At 40.9% G+C, this 21,815-nt stretch overlaps 1 protein-coding gene across 3 annotated transcripts in view; it reads left to right on the top strand.

Annotated features, from left to right (window-relative positions):
* Window positions 1-21,815, top strand: part of VPS26C (VPS26 endosomal protein sorting factor C) — a 45,993-nt gene that overhangs the window by 1,423 nt on the left and 22,755 nt on the right. The window lies entirely within an intron of this gene.

Raw genomic sequence — 21,815 nt, 5'->3', positions numbered from 1 at the left:
TAAAATGCAAGTATAAAAAAGTAAAGTCTTGACTATGCCATTAACAGGTTTTGTGACATTGGCCAGTCAGTTAACCTCCTTGGGCCTCAGTGTCCTTATTTGCAAATGAGGGTGTTGTAAGCTTCCTCTAACTCGGGGAATCTCAACCCTTACTCTACATCAGAATCGGTCACCCTGGAGAATTTTAAAATATGATTGCTTGGGTTCCACTCCTAGCGATACCGGTGATATATGTGCAGCTACGGTTGAAATTACAGCCCCAACACTCTTTGGAATAAAATTGATCGCAGTGGTTGGTCATATTAATGCAAAGTAATCTCAAAAGGGACAATTTCAGACAAGGGTCTTGGATGGATGCTAAAACTTTTGGGCAAAAGACAGCTAGGGAAGCCTGCTCTTTTTTACACAAGCTCAAATGGTCATCCCCTTGATGGTTAATTACAAAGGGAAAAAGCTGGCCCGTGCCATGGCTCACGCTTGTATTCCCAGCACTTTGGGAGGCCGAGGCGGGTGGATCACTTGAGGTCAGGAATTCCAGACCAGCCTGGCCAACATGGTGAAACCCGGTCTCTACTAAAAAATACAGAAATTAACCGGGCATGGTGGCGGACGCCTGTAATCCCAGCTACCCGGGAGGCTGACGCAGAAAAATCTCTGGAACCCGGGAGGCGGAGGCTGCAGTGAGACGAGATTGTGCCACTACACTCCAGCCTGGGCAATAGAGTGAGACCCCGTCTCAAAAAAAAAAAGAAAAAGGGAAAAAGCTACCTTTATAATGGAGAAATCTGGTAGTCACACTCCTCTAGCCAAGCACAACAATGAACACCACTTTACCATCACAACTAATGAGACGACTGACATTCGGATGATGCACAGAGAAGGCTACAACTCACCTATGTAGTATTCCTGCCAAAAATGTTTAATCCGTATCAGTTCATAAGGAAACAATGAGGAATATCCAAATTGAGGGGCATTCTGTGAAACAAGTAGCGTGGATTCTTCAGAAATACCAGTGTCAAAAAATAAAGGCGAGATAATTTTTCTAGACTAAAAGACTAAAGGGACATGAGAACCAAATAGAATGCTTAATTTCTGATAAAATATAAATTCGACTATGGACTATAATTGTTGTGTATTGGTGTTGAATTTCTCCAGTGTAATATTTATATTTTGGTTATGTAGAATACTCCACATGCTGAAGTATTTAGGATCAAAGTGTCAAGCCGTAGACTGTGCACATATGTTTATGCACATATGTGTATAGGAGAAAGAAAGTGAATCTGGCAAAATACTCACAGTTGCTGAATGAAGTTAAAAGCTACATGGGTCTACTTTGTATTCTTTTTAAAAACAGCTTTATAGAGATAATTTAAAATACGAAATGTACCCTTTGAAAGTATACAATTCAGTAGTTTTTTAGTGTATTTGCAGAGTTGCGCATCCATCACCACGATCTAATTCTAGAACATTTTTACCCCAAAAAGAAACCCTGAACCCATTAGCTGTCACTCCTCATTCCCCCTCCCTCCTGACCCCTGGCAGTCACAAATTGACTTTGTCTCTGGAGTTGCCTATTCTTGACATTTCATATAAATGGAATCGTACACTATGTGGCCCTTTTGACTGACAGGCTTCTTTTACTTCGAGTAATGTTCAGTGTTCATGCTTGTCATAGCATGAGTCAGTTCCTCATTCCTTTTTATGGCTGAATAATATTCCATTGTATGGATAGATCATATTTTGTTTAACCACTGGTCTCTTGATGGACATTGGAGTTATTTCTACCTTTTCGCTATTAATAATGTTATGAACATTCTAGTACAAGTTTTTATGTGAGAGGATGTTTTCATTTCTCTTGGATATATACCTAGGAGTGGATTTTGCTGAGCTACTTTAACTTTTTGAAGAGTTGCCAAATTGTTTTCCAAAGTGTCTGCACCACTTCACAGTCTACCAGCACTGTATGGCAGTTCCAATTTTTCCACCACTTTGTATTCTCATAACTTTTCTGGAGCTTGGAAATGTTTCAAAATAACAATGGGAGGGCAGTGACAGGAGACTATATATGCATTTAACTTTAGTATTCATTATTTCATTAGCAAGTTAGCACATTCTCTTCAGAAATGTTACTCCAGCTGGGATGCTGAGATATTTTCTGTGGTTTTAAATATGATACAAGTAATGAAAAGTACATTAGAAAAGACACAAGCAATGGAATGGTAAAGTTGCCCCAGCGGAAGTCATACACAGCCAGGACCACTTCCTGCGGTTCACAGAGTTGAAGACAGAGTCAGCTCTGTCCCTCTAGACTACATCTCCTGGTGCTAGTATCAGGAACAGAATCTGCAATTGATGGCTGAAGGCAGCTTCTGTCAACCTTCAGTCACTTTTTACACTTACATGCATTTTAAAGGAAACCTTATATGGTGAATATAAAAGAAAAACCAGTATAACTTCCAAATAGATGGTTGCTATGTTTTTTTGAAAGGCGACAGAAAAGAGAAAGTTATTAAACTAATTAATCAATTTACAAAAATCTCTGACATGTGTGCCCATGACTCATGTGCTAGACTCCATGATCTGTGATTCAGGGTAGGTGGAGTAGGCAGCCAGCACTGTCATGGCTGCTTTCCAAGCCCCACATAGCAGGATCCTTGCTGTCTGGTCCTTGAGGAGGCCTCATTGACCGCAGACAGTGCATATGTCACATCTAGTTCGCACTGTGGTTGTGGGAGAAGCGGCCATTCTCTCCTATCCTCCTCACCCTTAGCTGGCTGCAATGGGGCTGATAGCATACACATTTTCTCTTTTCTCTGTACATCTCAACAGTGACAGTAAAGATTCAGTTACCAAAGATTTGACTTACCTATGGGCCTGCCAGAGCGCCATGCCTACAATTCTTACGGGTTGCATGAGGTGGCTGCCACCTACTTTAGCCTGATCCTAAGCAGTGCTATCCCAGGCTTGAGGTCATAAGTGGTTGTCTTTCAAGTGAAACGTGTTTGTCAGTGTAAGCACATAAGGCAAGCTTATATTCCAGCAGAGGTTCTGGGATAGGGTTTGACAGCCAGGCAGTATCACTCTCATTTTTCTAATGAGGAAATGGAGGCTTAGACAAGTTGAAGAATTTCATAGCCCAACTAGACAGGTTGAAGAGCTTCACCCGACTAATTGGACAGAGTCTGGATTCCAACTCAGATCAGTTCCAGTTTAAAGCATGTCCACTGAACACTCTATTATTCTGCCTCCCTAGGAGTGGCCATTTTTATGCAAAATGGAGGAATTTGTAATATAGAAATGTTGTTATTCATTTCCTAGGAGTGCTGTGAATAACATTGTGATATTTTTTTTTTTTTTTTTTCGAGACGGCGTCTTGCGCTGTCGCCCAGACTGGAGTGCAGTGGCGCGATCTCGGCTCACTGCAAGCTCCGCCTCCCGGGTTCACGCCATTCTCCTGCCTCAGCCTCTCCGAGTAGCTGGGACTACAGGCGCCCGCCACCACGCCCGGCTAATTTTTTGTATTTTTAGTAGAGACGAGGTTTCGCCGTGTTAGCCAGGATGGTCTCGATCTCCTGACCTCATGATCCGCCGCCTTGGCCTCCCAAAGTGCTGGGATTACAAGCGTGAGCCACCGCGCCCGGCCAACATTGTGATATTTCAATAAAAAGAGACTGATATGACTTCTACTTTGAATATATGCTGATTCTGTTATTGTGCTTTTCAGTATCTTAGTTGTGGAAGCATTTGAAAATGGCTTGATTTTGTGGACACCAGAGAAACCTAAGTTATACTTAGATTTAAAATTGACCTTTTTTTTTAAGAAAAAATACTCACTGACAAAATGATTTTTAAAAAATTACAGTTGAAGCATTTAAAAAATATAAACGTTAAAATGTAATATCCCGGCTGGGTGTGGTGGCTCACGCCTGTAACCGCAGCACTTTGGGAGGCTGAGGTAGGCAGCTCACTTGAGCCCAGGAGTTTTGAGACCAGCCTGGCCAACGTGGCGAAACCTCATCTCTACTAAAAATACAAAAATTAGCTGGGTGTGGTGCATGCCTGTAATCCCAGCTACTTGGGAGGCTGAGGTATGAGAATCACTTGAACCCGGGAGGTGGAGGTTGTGGTAAGCCAAGATCACACCACTGCACTCCAGCCTGGGCAACAGAGCAAGAAAATGTCTCAAAAAAAAAAAAAATTTAACGTGCTACAGAAGAAGGTAAAATGAAAAGTCAAGTCTCCTTACTCTTCCTGACTCCTGTTCTGCCCTTGGACGTATCCACTGATGATTTGTGTAGTGTTCCAGACACGTGTGCCCACACACACAACTTGTTCTTTTGCTTAATAATGTACCTTTATCTTGGATACCTTTTCACATTAACATTTTCATCAGTCCCATTCTTTTTTATATTATTTAATCAATCAACTTCATTCAGCCAATGTATGTTGATCTCATGAGGGTTACAGGTTAGTAGAGATAGGCAAATATATAAAATAAAAGATGATTAAAAAGATGATCAAGTGCTCAAATAAGAGCATCTGTGATGTATGAAGGAGCATAAATTAGAGTATAGTCATCTGGGGTGTAAAGGGAGAAGCTGGGGGCCCTTCTGGAGCTTCATCAAACCTAGTTTTGAAACCTGTTAGGAGCTAGTTTGAAAATCAAGTGTTAAACTAAGTGCCCACCATGCACTGCTGGTTTCAGTCATGAGGAATAGACAGTGTAAACCTAGTGAAGAAGAGCTTGCAGACATTTGGGACGCAACCTGAGTCCTATAGACTGTTTCTTTTACCTGATTGACCAGGTGTTGATAGTTGCTCATCCTCAATCTAATCTGGCAGCAATAGCAGTTTTTTAATGTGACTTAGGTTGACTGTCTTTCCAAAATATTTCTGTTTTCTTAGGGTTATGTTCTTTTTTTTTTAAATTTTGTAAGTTGGCTGTTCAGCATATTGAATTGTAGCCTCCTTTTTAAAAATGTAGACATTTCCCACTAAGTACTACTCTAAAGTAGTACTTCGTACATTGTTTTATTTTTGTTTTTAATAGGTGAGTGAATTATTGTAACGCAAACCCTTGTAACCCTACCCACATCCTGCTGGAGAGGAGACTGGAAGTAGAATCAGTCCACCTAGATTCTGGGAGAAGACACTGCTCCCAAGGACCTTGATGAGGTTTCATGGTTTGGTAACCTCATGCACTGTGGAAATGTCAGAGGACCCCGAGATAATGCACTGCCATGTCTGAAAATTGTGTCCCACAAGATTTGATTGGTAGTATTTTCTATTATTGTAAAACTTAAAGTATCTTCTAATTTCCATTTTTTTTTTTTTTTTTTTTTGAGACGGAGTCTTTCTCTGTCCCCCAGGCTGGAGTGCAGTGGCGCAATCTCGGCTCACTGCAAGCTCTGCCTCCCGGGTTCACGCCATTCTCCTGCCTCAGCCTCCTGAGTAGCTGGGACTACAGGTGCCCGCCAACACGCCCGGCTAATTTTTTTTTGTATTTTTAGTAGAGACGGGGTTTCACCGTGTTAGCCAGGATGGTCTCGATCTCCTGACCTCATGATCCACCCGCCTCGGCCTCCCAAAGTGCTGGGATTACAGGCCTGAGCCACCGTGCCCGGCCTCCATTATTTTTTTGACATGAGTTGTAAAGAAATGTGTGCTTCAGTTTCTGTTATAGCAACAACTCTTGTCACCCATAGCCTTATAAAAATTCCTAATTTTAATATTTAAATTTTAGAAACTTTCTTACAAGCAAATGACAAAAAAAGTAACAAGAAAGTGAGATTATGATGGGATAACGGAATGTCAAGTCTAATTGTCAGGAAAAGACAGAATAACATGGGAATGACAATCAAAATGGACTAAGGACTTAAATCTAAGATGTGAAACTATGAAGCTACTGAAAGAAACATTGGGGAAATGCTCCAGGACATTAGTCTGGGCAAAGATTTCTTGAGCAATACCTTAAAAGGACAGGCAACCCTAGCAAAAATGGACAGATGGGATCACATCAAGCTAAAAAACTTCTACACAGCAAAGGAAACAAAGTGAACAGAATAACATGGGAATGTTTTCTGTAATTTAGTAGTAACTGGCAGTAGTTTACAAACACATTTTGTGTATACTGCTGTCATTGCACTGATTACCTTCTGTTGTAGTGACTTTGTTCTATTAGTCCACTCAATTAAAATATTTGGTTTTGTTTATCTTTGTATTCGTGGGCCTGGCAGTACTTACCACTTAATGGGTGCTCAAAAACTTTATTAAATGTTGAGTTGAAGCCCTAAAACATTTAAACAAAATGCATAAGACTGATAGTTTTATAAATGCATTGATCAAAAAGGGGAAACTATGGTATTGTAGGCACATTATGGGTTTTGCTTCGTAATTATAAATAATATTCTAGGTATCAATTCCAGGCAGATGTTGATAAGATTTATTCTTATTTTGACATAGCCCCAGAGCTACACATTGCACCCACCATTACTTGTATTTGCTTTAGAATAGTCATTCTTAAGATCATGATTCAAATAAATTGGGAGCAGAGATTCCAGAATTCCTATAAATATGGTTTTCTCTCTGATTCAGGAATGGAATATAATAGAAAATTGTCCAAGGTTTGATTTTCCAGGGTCTTCATCCCAGTTCCTGTGGCTCAGCGCGAATATAGACCCTTTCTCCAAGCTTGCAGCACTGCTGTTGGGGCACCTTCTCCCTAAGCATCCTTCCACTTGGGTAGAAAACTTCTTTTCTTAAGTATTTTATTAAGATGAAATCACGCTATGTTGCCCAGGTCAGTCTCAAACTCCTGGCCTCAAGCAATCCTCCTGCCTTGGCCTGACAAAAGTGTTGGGATTACAGGCATGAGCCACCACGCCTGGCCTAAAAACTTGACTTCTGTTTCCAAAGACCCATGGGTGACATGAGATAATCAGGAATTGTGTTAAACATTCCCTAATTCCCTACTTCCAGTGAAAGATTAAATTTCCCATGGAAACACCTAACTAATACTGTTTTATAACTAGGTAGACTAGGATAGCCTTTTCCAGCTCACAGAGTGCTTTAATCCTTCCATATACTGTTAAGAGGTAGCGTTTTCTCCGTTTTGCGGTTCAGAAGACTGAGGCCCAGAGAATTCAGGGACATGCCAGGGGGACTGATGATAGCAAATATTTGAAGTTGCATCTTTTTATTCCTAAATCCAGGATTCTTTGTGCCTTCTCCGGGTCTTAATTCTCATCTGTAGGATGGAGATGATACCTACTCAAAGGCTGTATTTTAAAAATTAAATGAGATAGTGTTTTAAGACACTTATCCTAGCTTCCAACACCTCGTGGGGGCCGCAGTAATAGGTGGTGGCAGTGTCATGTTCTTTTCCACACTCCGAAGTCTGTTCACCCTTAGAATTACCCTTTGTGTGCCACAACGCTAGTTAAGTTAGTACAGCCTCCAAATGGCATAATGAGTGCTTGTCAGGTGCTTCACACATTGTCAAATATGTGCCCACTGTCTATGTCTACTTGGAGGAAGGAGAGTCAGTGACCAAGGAGAACATACGGAGGTGACAGAGTTTTTGGCCATGAGAGCCGAGTGTGATTTTGGTATTGCTGCAACTCCTTTGTTTAGTGCAGTAGATGTGCTCTTGATCACAAAGTTGGACTCAAATGCATTGGAAATTACTGTGTGTCTTGGAACGCTGTAGGGGAGCTTATTGGTTAGGAAAATCCTGCAGTAAATCTTTCTGTAGTGTAAATATAATTCATTTGTTTATATAAATTCAGAATGTTTTACATTCTTAAATTCTGGCACATGTACTCATGAAAATGACATTGTTAAATATTATGGTTGTGAAAAACATAAATAAGAGATTTACTCCCCAGCATAGCCAGGTTACAATGAGAAGAAATTTATACACTGTGGACTGAGTACTGTTACCTTAAGAACCTCAATACTACCTTAATTTGGCATTCCTGTAATTTCTTAGGAAAAAAGAAGGAGAAACCCTATACATAACAGTTTATTATTATGAGGAAAAATTGCAAAGCTAAAATGCTAGTTTTTTTTTTTTTTTTTTTTTTTTAAAGCTTAAATATTCTACTTTAACCTGCTGGATTCTTAGTAAATGAATGATCAGTTGTAACAGTGAATGCTTGTTGTAAGGACTCAGGGTATAAAAATTTAAATCTTTGAGCTAGGAGAGATCTTAAGGTAATTTTGAGAGGTATGAACCTTTTAGGAATACAGTCATCCAAGCTTTAAGTAGGTCTCTTTTTCTGCTAATAACGTAATACTCCTGAAAAAGCTTGTCTGTTAAATCATAACCTAAACTCTTATATAGTGCATAAGAAGCAGTTTCAGAATTATCCGAGATTGTCTGAAAACGGATGTGATAAAAAGTGTTCATGTAGTTCTCCACTTGGTGTTTGTTGCTGCAAATCTCTTACCAGCCTGGGCCTGAGCATTGGTAAAGCCTGCTTGACCACCGCGGCGCGTTTCGATACTGGACAGGTCTCAGCCTGTTTTGCACACCCTTCACCCTTCACCCCCTGCAAGCTGCTTGCTAGATCTCCCTCGGCCACGGTGGTGGGCTTTTCCTCTGCCTCCTCCTAATGCCGAGTCCCTGGTGCAGACTCGCCTCCGTTATGTCATCTAGGAGTCTACTCCGTGTCGCCAGCCATGCCCTCTCAGGCCCGAAACCTGCAGCCTACACCTTCTGCCTGTTAACAAAGGAAGGAAAAAGGAGAAAACTTTATTTTCCAGGTAACAGTATGTAGACTGAGGACACGTAGCTTCCAGGAAAACGAAAGCACGGAAGCCTGGGGTCCCCACTGCGCGTTCATCAGGTTCGGGGTACTGGGAATGCTCGGCGCATGCGCAGAGGTAACACACGTCACATCGCATGTTCATTTTGGCGCCGGGTTTTAACACTAAAAAGAGGGGATACGGCTCTGTCGAAAGGTGAATGGCAGTGCACGGAGACGCCTTGTGTGCGCAGTCTCTGTGAGCCGGCTGCAACCAGTTTGGGAACTGCAGCGCGGATCAGGAAATGATGTTTGCAAGGTGCCTCCTGCGCAATCGGTGTTGCTGCCGGACCCCGGGGCGGAGGCGCCCGGGTCAGTGGCACTCACTGAAGTCGCTGGGCAACGTTTTCCTAGAACGGGTTTCTGCTGGCTGCAGGCAGATCTCATGGCAGTTAACCTCGTAGTGTGAACAGTATGGGGGTATGTGAGCAACCCTTTCCCCCTGCTGTGGCCGCTTACTCTCTTCGCGAGGGTCTCATCTCTGCCACATTGGCCAGCTGGGGCCGCGGGTACCACGTGCAGCGCAGCGCAGGCTGGTGGGCGCTGCATGGTGCTTCACTGTCCCCTGCCCCGTGGCCCCGCTCCCCGCTTGGTGCCCCACCCGGAGGCAGCAGAGCCCATCTGTTCTGTCTGGACTCAGTTTCCAATCCAGCTAACGCCGACTTTCCTTTCCGCCGGTCCCAGCTGTCTCCTGTCCTGAGAAGTCGTGGCTGCCATTGCCCTTGCTGCCCCTTTGTCCCCGTCCTCCCACGCCTCTGGTACCCTCGCTCCCCACTCCTTTCCCTCCCCTCCAGTCCTTTCTTCCGCTCTTGCTTGGGGCTGACCATGAGCAAGGCAGGCTTGTGAAAAGCTGGAAGGGGAAGCCAGTTTGCCATTTGCTTTCCGCTTTCATTTCAACCACACTGGAGTTTGTGATGCCCTAACGCTCCCCATTTCACGCGTTCCTTTTTTCATCAGGTCGTCGTTATACAGACAGGCAGTGCTTTTACTGCATGTGGCTACACCCCCACCCCAACCCAGTTACTTTTCTAGGTTTAAGCTTCCGTTCAGAAAACAAACTGTTAGCCATCGGCTAGGTGGGCTGACCTGCGTCCGCTCCCGGAGAGCACAAAGGCCAGACGCTTCGGAAGAGCGTGGTCCACACGTCACCTGCGGACAGGGACTCGCCCACGAGAAGCCGCTACGGCCGAAACTCAGAGGGAACCTTGCCTGTTTGCCTGTCCAGAGCTCAGGGAGAGGTCAGTTGACCTCAGATCCTGATCCTTTTTAATTTTTTCCAGAGCATTTTCTAGATCAGTTGTTTGCAGACCTCATTTTGGGAAACCGTACTTCCTGTTTTTACATATATTTGCCTTTTTTTTTTGAGACAGAGCCTCACTCTGTCACCCAGGCTGGAGTGCAGTGGTACAGTCTCAGCTCACTGCAGCCTCCACCTCCCAGGCTCAAGCGATTCTTCTGCCTCAGCCTCCCGAGTAGCTGGGATTACAGGTGCGTGCTACCACGCTTGGCTAATTTTTTATTTGTAGAGACAGGGTTTCCGCATGTTGCCCAGGCTGGTCTCAAACCCCTGGGCTCAAGCGATCTTCTGGTCTCAGCCTCCCAACCACCATGCCCAACTCCATATTTACATTTTTAAATTATAAAATGGTAAAACTTTATTACCACGAATAAAAAAAAAGTATGTCATACAAACGCAAATATGTAAAGATGTAATTTTTGTAAAATACTTCTTATTGTCCTCTAACTTAGCTACACAGAACACTTTATGGACATGTTTACATGGTGAGCAGCCATGAAAAAGACTGCCTGGGCTTTTTATTGTCTGTAATAGCTTGCACCGTCACTTGTTGGCAGAAAACAAATCCAGGCTCAGAGAAATAGTGCCTTTCCACGGTGATAGAAAATAGATTTTACCTTTCATCTGGTAAGTTACAAGTGGTTGTTTCCTTATAAATAAGTCAATAAAATGAACATCGTTTAGGATAAAGATTTTCCAAAAAAGCAATGAAACCCTTTTATTAAATGAAGTCTTACATAAAATTCTAATGTCAATTTTAATAATACATATTAAAATATTTTATAAACAGATAAAAGCAGAGCTGTTCTACTTTAAGTGAGAATATCTATTTCCTCCCTGCCTTCCCTGACTCTTCCTCACATCCCAAAGTGGCTGCTGAGGTGTCTTCACAGGCCTACGGCCAGTGGTTCTCTTGTAAAGTATTAGTTATAGGATGTCGTGACCAGCGAGAGGCAACAAAGTTGAAGTTTTTTCATGCCAACCCATTTAATTTGGTCCTATGTCAAAACTTACAAGTTCTGTTAGCTTTCAGATATAATAACAGTGCCTGGGCACGGTGGCCCATGCCTGTAATCCCAGCACTTTGGGAGGCCAAGGCAGGCAGATCACCTGAGGTCAGGAGTTGAAGACCATCCTGACCAACATGAAGAAACCCCATCTTTACTAAAAATACAAAGATTAGCCTAGTGTGGTGGCGGGCACCTGTAATCCCAGCTACTCAGGAGGCTGAGGCAGGAGAATCACTTGAACCTGGGAGGCATAGGTTACAGTGAGCTGAGATTGCACCATTGCACTCCAGCCTCTATCTCAAAAAAAAAAAAAAAAAAAATGCAGTGCATAGAATGAGGCTTTAAATATTTTGCCTTTATTTACTGGAGCATTTAAGCCAAAAAGGTACAGACTCACCAGTTTACTGACTATCCTTGGATAGTTTCTGCCATTTTCCTCCTTGAGAATTTACTCAGCTGGGGCTCTTGGACTAGCAGTCTCAGCAAGAGCTGGTGGGCTCTGGAGACCTTCACTGTTGTCCTACTTACTTGTCCTGGGAACTTGAGCTGGGAAGGACAACGTGAGATTGTGGCCCTTTTGCTTCTGATAGGAGCAAGCTGTCCTGACCCTGGATTACTGATGCTCAGACAGAATTGACCTCTGGGTAGCTGTGAGGGTTACACCTGCTGTGTGTGCTCTGATCCGTTGGGCAGGTCTCTGGTGGCCGGTAGCATTGGCTCACATGCTTTCCAGTGATGGCAGAGGTCCCTTCATCCTCACTATCGTTCCCCCATGACAGTGTCTTATTTACGTTTATGGTTTTACTGTCACATGCCAGGCATGATTTCAGCCCAAAATTAGCTTTTCCTTTGTTTTATCAGAAAGAATTATTTAAGACAATTTCTCTAAAACCCAAATCTTCACCTTTGGGAAAGGAGCAGCAGTCCTGTCAATGGAAAATTAGGAGTCGATGGGCAGAAATCCCATTCTTCAGTAATCATCAGGAAAAAAACTGAGTTTTTCTAATCTAAAAAAAATACAGTCATGAGAGTTTGACCATGTGCTTCAGATTTTAAAAGACCATTTTGTAACTTGAAAATACATATTTTTACTTGCTAAGAAAATGCAACGAATACAAAAGAATGCCGTCTGCCCCTTCTTCTCTACTGCCCCATGAACAATGCCCAGAATTAATCACATGACATTCTCCACATCTCACAGTAGTTTCATAGAGCAGCCTTAGGTGATCTGTCCCCAGAGCCTACCCTGGATTAACCTGAAGCAGAGACCCTGTTCCGAACTGCTTAATTAACACATGATCTGCCCTACAGTGCTGTTTTTGCTGAGCTCTTTCTTTCTTTTCTTTTCTTTTTTTTTCTAGACAGAGTTTTGCTCTTGTCACCCAGGCAGAATGCAATGTCTCGGCTCACTGCAGCCTCCGCCTCCCGGGTTCAAGCAATTCTCCTGCCTCAGCCTCCCAAGTAGCTGGGATTACAGGTGCCCGCCACCATGCCTGGCTATTTTTTATATTTTTAGTAGAGATGGGGTTTCATCATGCTGGCCAGGCTGGTCTTGAACTCGTGACCTCAGGTGATTCCCCTGCCCCGCCCTCCCAAAGTGCTGGGATTACAGGCGTGAGCCACTGCACCCAGCCTGAGCTCTTTCTTTATTTACTTACTTATTTTAGAGATGGGGTCTCGCACTGTTACGCAGGCTGGAGCACAGTGGCACAATCATAGTTCACTGCAGCCTTAAACTTCTGGTTTCAGGTGATCCTCCCATCCTAGCCTCCCAAAGTGGGTTGGGATTACAGGGCGAGCCACCCCACCTAGCCGTGCTCTTGCTTTCTAACAAAGGCCCTTTAGGCTGTTAGCCTCATTTGCTGCTAGACTCATCTCTTGTCCTCTACTCTGAAGTTTACCTGCATCCTGGCTTGGATTTGAACGCTGCACTATTGTCATTCATACATGATTTCACTCTGACTGGGATTTCAATCTGATGGCTCTTTGGATTGTTCATATGTAAGTGTGGGTTGGCTCTACAGAGCATTTTCTTTGGCAGACTCCCTGTGTTCCACGGTGATTACTTTGGCCTGTAATTATGCCAACTCCAGGCTCCTTTGTAATTGGAGCCCTCCTAAATGGTTTATAGTCTGAAATCTTTACATGCACTTATGCCAATAGTTCCAAATGAATGTCAACTTTGTAAACCTACAAGTTGGAATGTTGTTTCTTGAATAGTCCTTATCCAAAATGCTTGGGACTAGAGGTGTTTTGGATTTTGGAATTTTTTCAGATTTGGAGTATTTGTAGATACTTAATGGTTGAGCATCCCTAATCCAAAAATCCAGAATCCGAAATGCTCCAGTGAGGGTCTTCTTTGAATGTCATGTCAGTGCCCAGAAAGCTTTGGACTTTGGAACGTTTCAGATTTCAGATTTTCAGACTAGGGATGCTCCATCCATATTGAAATCTGAAATCAGGTAGTCTCTATTAACATAATTTTGTTAATATGTGTTATCTAACTCCTGAAGCCACATAACACACCATGATTAGAATTTAATACTCTGCTGCTAAAGACTCTGCATATTCTTACTTTTATTAATGTTTACCTTTTATGAATAGTATTTTTCCCTTTCTTCTAAACTTTTATTCAGTGGCTTCAGTTTCTTTTCCAGGCTCTCAAGAAAGTTTCAGATCTTGAAGTTTCACATCACACTATTGGACAGTATGCTTTTTGTCAGCCCATTTTACTTGGTATTGATGCCTGTGTGTAAACTATGCCATACTTAGAAGGAACCAGCTATGTTTTACCATGTTCTGCCCCAGAATGTGATACTAAAACATAAGCCCCCAGAGCATGGGCTTCACCTGTTGTGTTCCCTGCCATGACCAAGTACCTAAAACAGTGTCTGACACAGCAAGCATGCCAAACAAGTTGTCAAATGATGGTATTATTTCTCTATATTGGCAGCACATGTATGTAAGCCATGTAAATTGATATCTTGTTATTTAGTTACAGTGTCATTGCTAGTGAACTAACTTTTGTAGATTTTACTTAAACATTAATCAATTTTAGAATATGACTTAATTGTCCAGAAAGTAATATAACTATTTCCTCCTATACATGATAATTTCTGTGTTTTTTAAAAACAGGTATAATTACAAACAGTAGATGACTCTTTTCAGTATAAAGTTCCTTGAGACTGTAGCCACCCACAATTCAAGATATGGAACAGATCTGACACCCCCCAACTTCCCTTGTGTTCCTTTGTAGCCCCTGTTTTCAGTCCCTATAGTTTGCTTTTTCCAGAATGTCACATAACTGGCATAAATATGATTATGTGCTTTGTAGCCTTTGAATCTGGCTTTATCATTAGCATAATGCATTTTGTTCGGATTCATCCAGGTTGTGTGTTAATAGTTCATTCGTTTTGATGGCCGAGTTGTCCACCCTTGCATAGTTGTATCACAGTTCGTTCATCTATTCACCTGTAGAAGACGTTTGGGTGATTATGAATAAAGCTGCCAGAAGCACTTGGGCATGATTTTTGTGTGACCATAGCTTTCATTTCACTTGGGTTTTAAACTCTAGGAATGGGGTGGCTGAGTGGCATTGTCTTAGTTTTTTTGTTTGTTTGTTTCTGTACCAGGAAATGAACTGCTTTGGAGTGTCTCAGTTTAAATGATAGTTTGGAGATGGTGTATTCCATGCAAAATTCTCTTTCCTGAAACTTAAGTAAATATCACATAATACTGGCCATTACTTACCATGTGGAGAACTATCTGGGGATTGTTTATCCTGTTTTTCAAACCAGACGGAAAACAGTGATACAAAATAGTGGAGATGGGGAGACCCAACACATTGAAATCTCTTTAATGTTTCTGATTTCCGCTTTCTAATCAAAATGGGTCTCTCAGTGCTACCAAGGAAGGGTAGAGTGTTTCAACAAGCAATTAATTGTCTCACTCATGTTTTCCCACCCAGCTCAGTAACTTACCTTGGTGTTTTGTTTTCATGTTAGTTCACTACTTAGTGCATTTGGTCCTCATTGGTAAATAAAAGGGCATCTCACTATAGGTGTACCGGATCTTTAGACCAAATGGGATGTCAGAATCTCAGGTAGTTTAGGAGGGAAGGCCTTGTTCAGATATATGCACACGACTGTGGGGAACAAAGATGGGCTGTCATGGTGCATCACACTGCCAGGACCATTGGAAAGGAAAAGCATTGCAGAGAGAATGGCTGAGGCATTGAGGGCTTTTACTTTTCTAGCAGTTGTGTTCAAGTCCAAAATAAGAACTAACCCAAAGAAATGTGACTTTTTAACACACAATCTTCAGATCTTTTCCTGAGGAGAGACTATTAGGCCCATGGGTTATCAAAATTTAAGAGGCTTAGAACTTTGTACATTGAGGTCTAAAGGCTACCCACTCTGGGATTTTGTTTTATTTAAAAATGGATTCATTATAATAGGTAATCAATTCACAGGGTTCAACATTCATGAATTTCAAGATCGATACCCCCTGCCTCACCCACCCTATTCATCAAGGGCTTCTCCTGTGGGGCAACCACAGCTATCAATTTCTTGTGATTCCTTCCAAAGACACTGTATGCATCTACAAGTAAATATGTACAAATGTGCTTTTTCTTCCCCTTTTTCACAAATGGTGCAATATACAGCTTAAATTAAAAAAAAATAGAATGTATGGGAGTGAAGGGCATAGACTGGACATGCTGATCCATATGCAATAAGGAGTCAGTTCTTAAGATAAATGAAGGAAACTAGCCCTGCACCCCCATATGTACTAGTGTAAATGATCTCCACATTGTTGAAAGAAAACTCACAATTTTCCTATTGTTGGAGTTTAGTTTGTCGACCATCTTTTGTTATTTACAAACAGTGTTGCAGTGAATAACTATGTTCATAAGTCATCTCACATCTGCAAATGTATCTGCTGGGCCCATGTGTTTGTAAATGTTTTTGGTCTTGCCAAATAGCCGGCAGGAGGTTGCAACATTTTAGGTTATCCCCAGCAATGCAGAGAAGGCTTATTGCCTCCCTTCTGGCAACACAATATAATGACATTTTTTTATCTTTGTTTTAATTGCTATGTATCATATTTTTGTTGAAATTGAGCATATTTTTCTGTGTTTAGGAACAATCTGCATTCCCTTTTCTGTGAGCTCTTTGTTCAGATCATTTGCCCATTTTTTTTCATTTTTCTTCTGAGTGATTTATCTTTTTCATTGATTTCTTTTTTTTTTTTTTTTTTTTTTTTTTTTGAGATGGAATCTTGCTCTGTTGCCCAGGCTGGAGTGCAGTGGCGTGATCTCGGCTCACTGCAGCCTCCACTTCCCGGGTTCAAGTGATTCTTCTGCTTCAGCCTCCTGAGTAGCTGGGATTACAGGTGTGCACCACCACACCTGGCTAATTTTTGTATTTTTGGTAGAGACGGGATTTCACCATCTTGGCCAGGCTGGTCTTGAACTCCTCACCTCATGATCCACCCACCCCAGCCTCCCAAAGTGCTGGGATTACAGACGTGAGCCACCGCTCCCGGCCTGTCATTGATTTCTTTTAGGCGTTCTTAAAATATTAGGGAAATCAGCCCTTTGCTAATTTGTTATATTAAGTTGCAGGTATTTTAGCTAGTTTATCATTTATATAGTGGTATTGTACATAGTCATATTTGTGGTCATATTTATTCAGAGTTTTGAGTCATTCATAGAAAGGCCTTTCCCACTTTGATATGATAAAAATTATTCTTTGTGGTTTTGTCCAAAGCTTTTATTATTTCAGTTTTTACATTTAAGTATTTGCTACATTTGTCATACACAAAAAGTTTCAGTATGGTCCAACTTAATTTTTTTTTTTCAAGACAGAGTCTTACTCTGTCACCCAGGCTGGAGTGCAGTGGCGTGATCTCACCTCACTGCAACCTCCACCTCTTGAGTTCAAGTGATTCTCCTGCGTCAGCCTCCTGAGTAGCTGGGACTATAGGCATGTATCACCATGCCTGGCTAATTTTTGTATTTTTAGTAGAGATGGTGTTTCACCATGTTGGCCAGGTTGGTCTTGAACTCCTGATCTCAGGTGATCCGCCCGCCTCGGCCTCCCAAAGTGCTGGGATTACAGGCATGAGCCACCCCACCCGGCCCAACTTAATTTTTTTTGGTTGAGTTCTCTGGCCAGTTTTCCAATATCACTTACTGAATATTCCCTCTCTTCCCTATGGATTTTAAATGCTACCTTTATCAAACATTAGCTTCCCATACTATCTGGGTCTATTTCTAGATTTTTGTTCTATTGATCTTTCAGCCTGAACATGTGTCCTGTACGACACTGTGTAAATTATAGTAGCATTGTAATAGCTCACAGGGCTAGTTTCTCCAATTTTCTTCTTTTCAGATTTATCATTGCATATAAACTTCAGAATCAGCTTGTCTAGTGTATCCCTCCCACTCCCGCCATCTCCCCCTCAAAAAGAAAAACAATTGTGGTGTTATTTTCTTTTAAGATTAGGTTGCCTTTATAAACCAACTTCTGGGAAAGTAGACTTGTTAAGGGCGTTAAATCTTTCCCATTCAAAATCCAGCATAGTTGGCCATTTCTTCAAATTTTCTTTTGTGGCTTTCAGGCATGTTTTAAGTTTTGTCATCTGGGAGTTTTAGACATTTCCTGTTAAATTGACTTATAATATTTTAACTTTTTGTTCCTTTTGAAAATAAGGCCATTTCTTCCATTGTGTCTTCTCACTAGTTGTTGGTTTATATGTGATACCTACTGGTTTCTCTGTGTTAATTTTGTACCCAGCTGTCATCTTTTCTGAAGCTCTCTTCATGTTGTTAGTAGTTTTTCAGTGGATTCCTTTGGGTTTCTTCAGGTATACACTCATATCATGTGCAAGTAGTGATCATTTTACCTCCTGCCTTTGAATTACCTCTTTCTCTCTCTAGTTTTATTGTATTAACTAGTACCTGCAGAACGTTAATTGTGGTGATAGTGAACATCCTTCTTTTATTCCTGACTTAAATGGATGATACCTTGTTTTCTCATTAAGTTTGATGCTGGCTTTGGGGTAAGGTAGGTATATTTGGTCATCCTTCTATTATTTTACTAAGAATTTTATTAAGAATGCATAAATTTTATCAAATGCCTTTTCAGCATCTATGGAGATGACTATATATAATTTTTCTTTTAATAGCTATTAATATGAGTTGTATTACCAGTTTTCTCATTATTAAACTATGCTTATATTCCTTGACTAAATTCTACTTGGTTATGTATAGTGTTGTTTTAAGTTGCTACTGGATTGCATTTGCTAGTATTTTATTTAGGACTTTTGCACTGGTATTTACAAATGATAGTCTAGTTTTCTCTCTTCTCTCTCCTGTCTCTCTCTCTCTGTGTAGACTTTTGTCTTATTTGGCTGTCATTGTTATGTTTGCTTTATTTTTTTTTAAGTTCCTTGCTTTCTAATAGTTTTATAGTGGAATTTTCTGTTCTTTACACAGAAGAATTCAGGGAATGATCTCCTGTGAAGCTGTCGGGTTTGGGGGCCTTATTTAGAACTTAATTTTTTCTATGATGATTGATTTGCTTGGATTTCATGTCTCGGAGTGATTTTGGATAAATTATATTTTCCCAGAAAATAATTCACTTAGCTTTTCAAATTTACTTACATACAGTTGAATAGTGTTGAATATTATCTTTTAATTACCTCCAGTTTTCTAGTATTTCTGCTCTTATTTCTTATTTTGGGTATTTGTGTTTTTCTTTTTTGATTAGATTATTTAATAATTTGCTTTGTTCCCCCCCGCCCCACCCCCAGAAGAAAGACCTATTGGACTTACTAAGGGATCAGTTTGGCCAATTTTTAAAAGTATATCATGGGCACTGAAAAGAGCATATTCTCTGTTTTCAGCGTGTAGAGATCTATGTATGCCAGTTCGTTATACCCTGTTGATATGTAACGTAGGTCTTCTGTATCCTTGTTTCTTTCTGTCTACTCTATTGGTTATGATCTGTAAATTAACATCTCCCACAACGAATTTGTTTTACTCAGTTTCTCCTTAAATCTATTCCCTGTAGTTTTTGCTTTACAAGTGTTGACACTGTTTGATCCGCAGATAATAAATACCACATGTCTTTTTCTTTTTTTAGAGACAGGGTCTCGCTATGCTGCCCAGGCTGGTCTTGAACTCCTGGGCTCAAACAATCCGCCTGCCTTGGCCTCCCAAAGTGCTAGAATTGCAAGCATGAGCCACCACACCTGGCCTCACAAGTCTTTATTGTGAGTTGCTCCTTTAGAATTGTAAAGTACCCTTTGTCTTGTTTAATCCTTCATTCTCTGAATTCAGCATGGTCTGATATTAAGATGACAATCCATGCCTTCTTTCTTTGCCTTTGCTTATCCTTTCTTTTTTATCCTTTCCAAATCCACCATCCACCCCTGCCATTTTAGGTGCTTCTCTGTTATACAACATACAATTGGGTTTTGCCTTGTAATATAATATTAATGTCTGTTTTTGAATAGGCATTAATTTGGCTCATTTGTTAATATGACATATGTTTGGCATTAATTCTGTCATTCCTGCTTGGTTGGGGGAAATGTGTTTTTAAGTAGCTTTTGAAACATCTTTCTGCAGTCTGTCTTGTTTGCTTTATGTTGTTTGTATGATTTTCTAGTCATCTGGAGTTTTATTTTTGTTTTAACTGTTACCCTTGCAACTTTTTATTGTACCTGAATCTTCACATTTTAGACATTATTTATTAATTTCCTACTGTGAACAATGGTAAATTAGCATATTTCCTCTTTCCTTTTCCCTTTCTTCCCACTACTACCTGATCTTAGTTACTTATAGTATTCGTTGTTGTTTACTTCTGTTAAGTTCATTTGTACAACATTATTTGATTTATTAATTTTAAATCAGCACTGTCCAGTAGAGCTCTCTGTGATGATGTGAATGTACTTCTTATCTGCTCTGTCTCTTATAATAGCCACTGGCCATAGTGTGGCTATTAAACATTTGAAATGGAAGGACCTGAATTTTAACTATTAATATAAGTTTAAGTTTCTTTTTTTTTTTTTTTTTTTTGAGATGGAGTCTCGCTCTGTCACCCAGGCTGGAGTGCAGTGGTGTGATCTCTGCTCACTGCAAGCTCTGCCTCCCGGGTTCACGCCATTCTCCTGCCTCAGCCTCTCCAAGTAGCTGGGACTACAGGCACCCGCCACCACGCCCGGCTAATTTTTTTTTATATTTTTAGTAGAGACGGGGTTTCACCATGTTAGCCAGGATGGTCTCGATCTCCTGACCTCGTGATCTGCCCGCCTCGGCCTCCCAAAGTGCTGGGATTACAAGCGTGAGCCACCGCGCCCGGCCAGTTTAAGTTTCAATAGTCACATATGGCTTACAGCTACCATACTGAAAAGTGTAGACCAGGTGCAGTGGCTCACACCTGTAATCCTAGCACTTTGGGAGGCCAAGGCAGGATTGCTTGAGCCCAGGAGTTCAAGACTAGCCTGGGCAACATGGCAAAACCCCATCTCTACAAAAAATACAAAAATTAGCTGGGTGTGGTGGTGTGTGCCTGTAGTCCCAGCCACTCAGGAGGCTGAGGCAGGAGGATCACTGGAACCTGGGAGGTGGAGGTTGCAGTGAGCTGTGATCACACTACTGTACTCCAGCCTGGGCGACAATAAGACCCTGTCTTAAAAGTATGGAAGTATGGTTTGAATAATACATTTTTAAATCCCAGCTGTCAAAGATGGGGAAGCCATGTACATCATACTACTTCCTAGATCCTAGTTCTCTTAGTCTCCCAACTATTGTCGATTACATTCTACATTGTCAGGACTTATATTTTGCATTCTCTTCTTTCATTATAATCATCACTTATCTCAATCTTCTTCTTACAATTAAATGGAGTTAATCCTCACAATTGGTTCCTTTGACATAGTTTTTCTAGCCATCTCTTGGATAGCTATAGTTTACTATTTAGTATATTCCTTAAGAAGGACTTTTATATAGTATTGCTTGGGATATTTTTTTTTTTTTTTTTTTTTAGTTTGGTTGGGTTTTTTTATTTTTGCACTTTTAAAACTTTCAGTTACACTGAAATGACAGATTAGGTGAGTATAAATTCTAGGGTCACACTTCACTTCTTTGAGCATTGTTGTATCATTCTACTTGCATTTTGAATTCCATTTTGCTATGGAGAAATGTGGTTTCTTTTCCTCTTATGAGTGACTTGATCTTTTTTCCTGACTCCAAAAGGATATTTTCTTTTTTGAATAAGAACACTTTTGCTACAGAGTATTTTCACTGAGTGCTCCTAATTCCTTTGCCCTTGAGTGTTTTTGAATTATCACAGTAAATATTTGTTCTGCTTCATTATTTCAGTTTTCTTATTTGGAACTTAATTAGGCATAGCTGTGTGTTCGTCACCTGTCTCCAATTTTATCTCTGTCTTTGTGGTTCTTTTTGAATTCTTTCTTAAATTTTCATTTAATTTATTTGGATTTTGTCATTTCTGCCCTGCATATATCCTTAGACCCTTTTAAATTTATTTTCTGTGGTGGTTTGATTTTTTCCTTTTACTTCTTTTCTGAGCTTTCCTATATTTTTATCTCTTCCTTTTGCCTCACCATTTCCTCCCTGAGCTCTTATAGCTCTGTTTTGTGTTCATCCTTTATAGAAGCAACTGTCTCATTGGA

The sequence above is a fragment of the Nomascus leucogenys genome, chromosome 25 (assembly GCF_006542625.1).
Source record: "Nomascus leucogenys isolate Asia chromosome 25, Asia_NLE_v1, whole genome shotgun sequence".
Lineage (NCBI taxonomy): Eukaryota > Metazoa > Chordata > Mammalia > Primates > Hylobatidae > Nomascus > Nomascus leucogenys.
The sequence above is the reverse complement of the archived record's forward strand: the minus strand, read 5'-3'. Positions and strand labels throughout refer to the sequence as shown.